This window comes from Montipora capricornis, unplaced genomic scaffold (assembly GCF_036669925.1).
Source record: "Montipora capricornis isolate CH-2021 unplaced genomic scaffold, ASM3666992v2 scaffold_475, whole genome shotgun sequence".
NCBI classification, from domain to species: Eukaryota; Metazoa; Cnidaria; class Anthozoa; order Scleractinia; family Acroporidae; genus Montipora; species Montipora capricornis.
In genome coordinates this window covers 217,501-227,500 of record NW_027180212.1, presented here as the reverse complement: position 1 = coordinate 227,500, position 10,000 = coordinate 217,501, and the positions used below count along the sequence as shown (strand labels likewise).

At 41.6% G+C, this 10,000-nt stretch overlaps 1 pseudogene; it reads right to left on the bottom strand.

The window, feature by feature from the left end:
* The window catches only part of LOC138036272 (ATP-dependent helicase wrn-1-like), a 2,026-nt pseudogene extending 1,451 nt beyond the window's left edge, over positions 1–575 (bottom strand).
* Positions 576–10,000: the final 9,425 nt, after the last annotated feature.

The following is a 10,000-nucleotide window of genomic DNA, read 5'->3' as shown; positions in this document are numbered from 1 at the left end:
AAAGAAACTGTGGCCTCCACAAAAAGTGGGGCGTTTAAAAATACAAACACGTCGTAAAAAGTCTGCTGGTAAAATGCATCTAGATGGACATATTAGCAAAAACTTCAATAACCAACTTATGAAATGCAGATTGTGATTCGACAGCTAGTGACAAAAACAACCACAACAAGCGTACAACTGATCCTTAACTTACCACTGTTTTATAACATGAGCTTCATCGATAGCCACGGCACCATTCCCAAGCATGATTCTCCAACGATCATTCATTAACCAGGCTTCTGGTGACCCTAAAACTACTGAATATTGATCATTCTCGATTCTCGAATGGTCACCTCCATGAGGCTTACAAGTGGAGAGACAACGATAACAATATGCCCTGGAAGTTTGGCCCCATAGTCGAACATAAGTGGAAGAGCTTCATAAATAAGAGATTTTCCAAATCCCGTAGGCAGGTTGACAAATACATCTTTCTTCTGCGCGACAACTTTTTTAATCGCTACCTTCTGATGCTCATTTAAACTGGGGATTTGGAACTTCGCAGAAGCCAAGGTAAAAGCCTCCTCCAGCAACACCATTATTTTCTTCGAATTGGCTCACAGATAAAATTCGAACTGTGATTGCGGGTAAAATGATCTTGGTGGGCCTGCCTCAGGTTTATGTGAGGGAGGCTGTGATTGGCTGAAAAGGGGAAAGGAATGTGGTTCTGGTTTAAGCAGCCGGTTCTTTGGGGGGGAGCGTTGCGTGACATCCAAAAAACAGCTGCGAAGGAGACTATGGGTTACCATATTTTGTTAGCTAAGGTGCTCCGCGCGCGGAGCTCATTTTGCTTTTAAATATAGTTTGAGGTGATTCCTCGGTATTGCACTGCGCATCCTGTACTGGGCATATGGTGTGTCGATATTTATAAATTGGCCAAATTTGAAACATTGTAAATATGGTGTAAGTGGATCATACTTGCTGAAACAGTTCTCAAAGCACGCGAGAGAAGTTGTCAATGACCCATAACTCTTTGCGAATAAGCGCGCGCATTCCGAGAACATAGCGAATTTTGTTGCTTCGATCTACGAGAATCAAGATAGACAGGTACGAAGGTGTTTTACTCTTACACGAGCACGGCGACCTATATCTTTTATTGCATAATTTGGTGTACAAATTCTCCCCTTTAAATAAAAAAAAGTTTTTAAAATAATTATCGGAAGGAAAAAAGATATAGCTAAAAACATACACAAAACCCCTTCGAAGGATGTCAATTATGATCCTGAAAAGAACGACTCTAGAAACGTTTTGAGTTGACGTCGTTGTAAGTTGTGATTTTCCATAAACTATATAAGACATTGTATCATGTGCTCTGACTTTCTACCTATCAGGTGTTTTTTCAAGTGTTACTTTAAAAACTCTCTCGTTAAGCTAACGCAAAATGTACCCTGAGGCGATTAAATAACGCGCGTTATTAGTGTCAGTACAGGCATCAATGGGGTAAGATTGGCCCATAATATCTCTTAAGCAAGCACGGTGACTTATCTTCGTTATTGTAGTTCTCAAAACGGGGATTAGTAGGGAACATTCAGGTAAAGTTTCAAGAAAATCTTTCGACAACTTTTTCCTCTTTCTGAGCAATCACCTTAAATAGTAGTATTAAGACAAATGATGAAATGGTATATGAAATGAATCATATATGAAGTGCGGATATGAAATCAAGTGAAGCTATGATCTTCGCAGTTATGAACCCACAAATGACCAGCTCCCAACGTCAGTGGCTTCATAGCTCAGTTGGTTAGAGCATTGCACCGGAATCGCGAGGTCACGGGTTCAAACCCCGTTGAAGTCCTGAATTTTTCAGGCTTTTCTACGCAATTGCAAAAATTGCGTTCATAACTGCGAAGATCATAGCTTCACTTGATTCCATATCCGCAGTTCATATATGATTCATTTCATATACCATTTTATCATTGATTCATTCTTCACGGGACCATTAGAACCCACAAATGACCAGCTCCCAACGTCAGTGGCTTCATAGCTCAGTTGGTTAGAGCATCGCACGGCAATCGTGAGGTCACGGGTTCAAACCCCGTTGAAGTCCTGAATTTTTCAGGCTTTCCTACGCAATTGCAAAAATTGCGTTCATAACTGCGAAGATCAAAGCTTCACTTGAGTATTAAGATAACTTAGTGCAACGCTAGCTTAGCTTTGCAGAAGATTTCTTATATATTGCTTTCCATGCTTTCATTTCTAGAGATCTTACGGACAATAAAATAACTCAACTCCCAGAAAAGATGTTCTTAGGACTCACAAGTCTACAATGGCTGTAAGTTCCCTCCTCCACCTAAACTGTCTCAAATTATATAGACTAGCACCTGGTCACCCCACAGAGATTTGATCGAGTTACTTAATGAGTGACTCACAGCTATTTAAATGAAATCTCATCAGCTAATTTATAACCCTTTCAAGAAGGATTTTGTAATAAGTGGGTTCGCGTTATGATTTTATATTTCTTAAACAGTACGCCTCCCAATTTATAGAGTTCTCAGAATATCATTCCGAATATTACGCGGGAACACTTCGCACTTCAAATTTTGTTCATGATACGTTCAGTGAAATCTTCTTGATGAAAGCTAGAGGAAACTTTTATTTCTATAAACTGCGTTTGGTTCTGAAAAACCTTCATTTTTCTGTGATTAGCGTCTACCTTAGTTTAAGTATTCTCTATTTCATATTATTACTATTATTATTATTATTATTATTATTATTATTATCATCGTCATCATCATCGTCATCATCATCATCATTTATCATTATCGTTATCGTTATCATTGTTATTATCATCGTCATTATTATTATGATTATGATTATGACTATGATTATTATGTAAATTGCTGCTGTTTAGTTTGCTATATACTCCTGCAGGGCGAAGTCCAAACGACGGTCATTGGGCACACCAGGGCTATTAGATCTTGCTTTGTGGACGGAACCTTACTCATTATGTGAGCTGTTCCTAATATGGTTGTTTTCTGCAACTCACTGAGGCGGATTGGCCAAGGGTTTTTTTTTCTGTGTTTTTCTAATCCCTTCTTAATCAAATGAGCCCCAGAGCACATACAGTGTATAACACTGGTACTATTTCTGTTTTCATGTCCCACATTCTGGTTGTTTCAATTGTTGTTTTTTCAGTGGTCTTTGATGAGGTGTTTCTGTCTGATGGCACTGCCACATCAATGCGTTTGCACGTTTTGTTCTTATGGTCTTTGATCACAATATCTGTCTTGTTACATGCTAATTCTCTGTCAGTGTGTATCTAAATATCCCAGAGCATTGTAGTTTCTTCATTTCCAGTGACAGTTGCTACAACAAGTTGCAAAATTGTTGAGACACTTTCATTAAAAAACACCTTTTCTAACTTCCAATACTCGGCGTATCTAGAATTTTAACCTTTCCCACTTCCTCTCCCCTCTCCCCCTTTCAATGTTGACTGCTTAAGTTCCCAACATTTTTTTGTCTTGCTAGCAACACTGATAAGGGGGGGAGGGGGGCTGCAGTGTGAGAGATAATAGGGAAATTAATAACGCCCCAAGAAGGTGAAGTGTCTCCACTATTTTTGCAACTTGTTGTCTGATTGATTGCAATAATTTCGCCAGCCCGGATTTGAATCCTATAGGGAAAGGTTTCAACGTAGAAAAGCAGGAACTAAAGAAACAATCATTAAATATCGTATAAGCTCTGAAACATTTCAGAAGTTTGCACGCGAAGTGCAAAACACATTGTACCAAACACGAAAGGATATTAATTATTGACATACTGTAGCATCCATTTTCGAGTGTTTGGACTTATCATCGCTAACAGAAGACTCCGTACCAAATACTAAAGCGAGCAAAGTAATTTGCACTGCAGATCTGATGCTCCGAAAGTTAAACATGTCTCGTATTATGTAACACAATACCATTTATTGTGTTTCTTGGTGACGTCAACCAGGATGGTGGCGTTACAGTTGAAAATCGTATCTTCGAGGAAACAGCAGAATTCAACTAGTACTTTCTTTTCTAATCAATCCAATACATTACGAGGTGATTCGTAATAAAGCTCACACAGTTAGAAATCGTGTACATATCGTCTATTCCATTTACCAACGGTCTACCATCCAAGCACGGTCTACCATCGCAACAGCAAGAAATATGATATCATATTATTTTCTCAGTGAAAAGTTGTGGTAGACCGTGTAGACCGTTTCATATAAATGTCATAATGTGTAGCCGGTACAAATTTGTTCACTTTTGTATCTCATTGTAAAACAAATCTCGCAAAGGATTTAACACAATCGGGTGCTTTCTTTTGATCATTGTGCTCAGTCAGTCATTCCAAAGAACATGGAATTATCCTGTACCCGACACGTCAAGTAGAAGACTTGCTAGTAAGCGTTACCGATCCCTTCTCTGGCAGCAGACTAGCCCGAAAGCAATAAGTAATGTTACGAATGGACTTCTATGAAAATGTATCTTTGTATAACAATGTTTGCTAAGAATTGATTTTTCGGAAAGTGGATGTTCCCTTTAAATGGCATGCGATCGCAGTTAAAGGAGAGGTTATGTCTGTTTCTCATTCGTAAACAACAGCTAATTTCGTACATGTTGCGCGTGCTTTAGATGTCATGTGTCGACCGAAATATAGGTTTTTTAAGGCAAATTCTTTCGAAATCGGTTCCAGGATATTTCTAGCTTACTTTAAAAAGCGAAAGGATGGAAATCACACCTTTTCGTGTACCAAATTATGTGTATGTTCGACTTGACTCACAGAAAGCACTGAAATGCCTTCAAATTACGTCATACCGAAACCCCGCCAAAATCCAGTTTATCGCTGGCCATTTTCCATTCACAGCAGATCAGAGAATTAAACCCTTTTTTTGGAAACACCATATTAAACGCAAACGATAGACGCCTTCCCGTTCCAATAAACAAAGTGACCGTACGCCAATACAGTGACAACCAACTCAGACAACAAGTTGCAAAATTGTTGAGACACTTTCATTAAAAAACACCTTTTCTAACTTCCAATACTCGGCGTATCTAGAATTTAAACCTTTCCCACTTCCTCTCCCCTCTCCCCCTTTCAATGTTGACTGCTTAAGTTCCCAACATTTTTTTGTCTCGCTAGCAACACTGATAAGGGGGGGAGGGGGGCTGCAGTGTGAGAGATAATAGGGAAATTAATAACGCCCCAAGAAGGTGAAGTGTCTCCACTATTTTTGCAACTTGTTGTCTGATTGATTGCAATCAATTTGCCAGTCCGGATTTGAATCCTATAGGGAAAGGTTTCAACGTAGAAAAGCAGGAACTAAAGAAACAATCATTAAATATCGTATAAGCTCTGAAACATTTCAGAAGTTTGCACGCGAAGTGCAAAACACATTGTACCAAACACGAAAGGATATTAATTATTGACATACTGTAGCATCCATTTTCGAGTGTTTGGACTTATCATCGCTAACAGAAGACTCCGTACCAAATACTAAAGCGAGCAAAGTAATTTGCACTGCAGATCTGATGCTCCGAAAGTTAAACATGTCTCGTATTATGTAACACAATACCATTTATTGTGTTTCTTGGTGACGTCAACCAGGATGGTGGCGTTACAGTTGAAAATCGTATCTTCGAGGAAACAGCAGAATTCAACTAGTACTTTCTTTTCTAATCAATCCAATACATTACGAGGTGATTCGTAATAAAGCTCACACAGTTAGAAATCGTGTACATATCGTCTATTCCATTTACCAACGGTCTACCATCCAAGCACGGTCTACCATCGCAACAGCAAGAAATATGATATCATATTATTTTCTCAGTGAAAAGTTGTGGTAGACCGTGTAGACCGTTTCATATAAATGTCATAATGTGTAGCCGGTACAAATTTGTTCACTTTTGTATCTCATTGTAAAACAAATCTCGCAAAGGATTTAACACAATCGGGTGCTTTCTTTTGATCATTGTGCTCAGTCAGTCATTCCAAAGAACATGGAATTATCCTGTACCCGACACGTCAAGTAGAAGACTTGCTAGTAAGCGTTACCGATCCCTTCTCTGGCAGCAGACTAGCCCGAAAGCAATAAGTAATGTTACGAATGGACTTCTATGAAAATGTATCTTTGTATAACAATGTTTGCTAAGAATTGATTTTTCGGAAAGTGGATGTTCCCTTTAAATGGCATGCGATCGCAGTTAAAGGAGAGGTTATGTCTGTTTCTCATTCGTAAACAACAGCTAATTTCGTACATGTTGCGCGTGCTTTAGATGTCATGTGTCGACCGAAATATAGGTTTTTTAAGGCAAATTCTTTCGAAATCGGTTCCAGGATATTTCTAGCTTACTTTAAAAAGCGAAAGGATGGAAATCACACCTTTTCGTGTACCAAATTATGTGTATGTTCGACTTGACTCACAGAAAGCACTGAAATGCCTTCAAATTACGTCATACCGAAACCCCGCCAAAATCCAGTTTATCGCTGGCCATTTTCCATTCACAGCAGATCAGAGAATTAAACCCTTTTTTTGGAAACACCATATTAAACGCAAACGATAGACGCCTTCCCGTTCCAATAAACAAAGTGACCGTACGCCAATACAGTGACAACCAACTCAGACAACAAGTTGCAAAATTGTTGAGACACTTTCATTAAAAAACACCTTTTCTAACTTCCAATACTCGGCGTATCTAGAATTTTAACCTTTCCCACTTCCTCTCCCCTCTCCCCCTTTCAATGTTGACTGCTTAAGTTCCCAACATTTTTTTGTCTTGCTAGCAACACTGATAAGGGGGGGAGGGGGGCTGCAGTGTGAGAGATAATAGGGAAATTAATAACGCCCCAAGAAGGTGAAGTGTCTCCACTATTTTTGCAACTTGTTGTAGCTCTGTTTATACCACTTATCCGACACCTGAATATTATAGTGTTGACATATTTTCCAATGTATTTATCTTGCTGTCTTCTTGTGTGTTTGAATATAGCTTTTGCAAGTTCCGGACATGATGACACCGTGTGGTCTATCGTTTCATCATATCCGTTGCATATCCTTCACATAGGATCAGTGCCGCAATTATTAGACCTTCTGTTTCAGCTTTTAGTCCACTGCTTCTGAGCCACTGGTTTGTCTTATTCCCATTTATATTCATGACTCGTACACAGGGATGGGTATGCAGCTCGAACTGTGAGCTGCTGAGAATACAAAGAACGGGAAAAACTAGAGGTCTAAAGAAATAGAAACAGCTAAACGGCTTTCTAAGGAGTCCTCGACATACCCATCTTTAGCATTCTCTGAACGCCATCTACCGTGCCGCTTAAACATTCTATCCGAAATTCCATTATTAGCGGCCCAAGAGGCACCGCCACTCCTGAAGCTATGCCAGGAATAGCATTTAGGATCTAATCCTACGTCCACTAACTTCTTTAAAAGTACTCCTCTACATCTAGAATAAGAGAGTTTAGAAGCTGAGCGGATAAACTGCCTTCCGGACTTGGTTTGAATATTACCAAAAAGAAAACCGTCGCCGCCGTTGGCAGATGTGGGCAAAGAGAGCTGTGCCTGAGACAAATACTTCAGAAGATTAGCCCAGGGACAAAGGTCGGTAGCAGTTTTAACAATTGGAACGACGGCGCCTTCACGATATTGATCAGTCTTGCTATCTTCGATCAACAGTTCAAAGTATGTGGCATGGGAAACTACAGCTTTAAGATTCAGATTGGATAATTCATTAAATCTCAAGAACCCTGCGAAGGAAAGGAGAGCCATGGCCATCAACCTTGTGTCCACCAAAATCTCCCCTGTGATAGGTAATTTTTTGGATGTCTGGTGGGACAGCCTCCGCCTGACTGACTCTAAGACTTTCTGTGGGAGTGTATCACTAGTTGGAGACTCTAAACCAGCAATATCGTGCGCCCAGCGGATGCTGTACAAGGCTGACTGGACCGGGGATGGAGAAGTGGACGCTTAAAGGACACCAAGCAAGTACAAGGCAACATAGGTGGGCGTAGCTGATAGCACAGTAATCTCGGGAAACCTGGAGGCCGAGGAGCACCATCGTTTAAAGCGGTCGAGATAGGTGACTGTAGTATTAACTGCTCTGGAACCAAGGAAAACTTCGGGTAACTTGTCAGCTAAGCGGCGTAGATTAGGGTCCTGTACATGAGTAAGCTCGGTCCACATAGGGCTGGAAAAGACGTCTGGGGAAAAATAAAGGGAGAGGATACATGATAGGCATCCGCGAGGAAAACAAAGGATTATGATACGGAGGGGTGCATCTGTGAAGATAATGTGGGTTGAACACGTGCATCTGCCACGGTCCATCGAAAGGATTTCGCAATGCGTATATCACGTTCTGTTTGAGAATGTCGTAGTTGAGCTGCCGTCAACCCCGCTTGTTGAGCGTGAAGCTACGATTTTCCTTTGTGGGTGCGATAACCATAGTTCTTGGGACTCCTGACACAAACTCCTCAAGGTAATCTTCCGGGTCCTCCAGTTCATCCGTCATGTCCCCAAGAAAACTACTCAATGGAATCTCACGTTGCCCAGGCCACCGCTTGTAAATGAGTGAATCTGTAGAATCTGTAAAGTAGAATGCATTGTTCCCTACCATCTCCAGATAGCTGTACAGTCTCAGACCAGCCTGGCAGGTGGTGGGGTCGCTCTTGGGTGGTGCTTTCACCACTGCGCCATACCTGCTCCCCGAGGAGTACAATACGTATGACATGAATAACCACCGAGGCGTTCCTCTTAACATCTGGCCGAGGTGGTGACTTGCTCCACCCTACAAGAGGCGAGACGAGTTCAGCATGAGTTTGGCAGTTGCTTTGCACCCCAGGTTCTTTTCGGTTTGGGTCATGTCCAACTGTATCCCCTCGCATGCAAAATAATCGGCCACTTACTGGTTCTGAGTGGTTTGACATTTGGTGAGGTTAGGATCAGGCACAGGCCCTGGTGGCCATCCACTGGCCTCCGTCTTGATTTTCAGCCAGGTGTTCACATAGTTGGCAAAGAGACGTGCCAAATGTCACAATTCGTAGATCTTGGTAATCTCGTAACCAATGGCAACAGCTTTCTCAAGCTCAGGTGTACACCAAGTGCCGCTTAGCATGCGCTGCTCAGGGGTGTGATAACATCGCCAGGTGCAGTCCAGCATGCGGGGCTTGGCCTTGGCACAGTGGAACGTGAGTTTATCGGCACTCGTCAATGGCAACACGGGATGGTATTTGAAACGTGGTGGGATGATGTCCACTTTGGCCAAGCCGGAGTATGGGGACAGGTCCGTGCCTTCCATGCGGGTCTTGATCTCGGGGTGCCCGATTGGGGGGCGAGAGTACTTGTTGACCGATGGGTACAGAAAAGGTACGTCCACGCACCGGATCTCCTCGCCCTTGTTCTTGTCAGGAGTGGCATAGGGCACGACTGCATTGGTGCGGCCTCCAAAAAAGGCCTCTCTATGGTTTAAAAGTATGACGACTGGCACAGACAACAGCACACAAAAGAAAATATTGCCTTTTGTTACACAATACCACCCGGCTTTACCTAACCTCAAGAATATATTAATGGGGAAATGGCACCTTATTCAGAACCAACCGCACCTTAGAGAAGTATTTAAGGAGCCACCCATACTATCATATCGCAAAGGAAAGTCGTTAAAAGACATTTTAGTCAGAGCCAAACTTTGAAGGCACAGATTTTAGAATCACTTGCGAACGGCAGGAGTCGCGCAGGCCCGTCAACACTTTTTCACCATTTGCCTGACCAAATAATATGTCAGAGAGCTTCCATCTAGAGGCGGGTTATCTTAATGCCTCGACAAAGAAGCGACCTAAAGACATTGGCATCAAATATCAAAAGAGCATCCACGAGAACCAATTAACTCCAGAGGTTCAAGGAGGACAGCTACTGACCATGGCCACAAACCAAAACACGCTGAAGAAGTCAGAAGAACGAGTGAAAGAATTTAAAAAAAAAAAACTAAAACAAAATGAACCCGGGCCC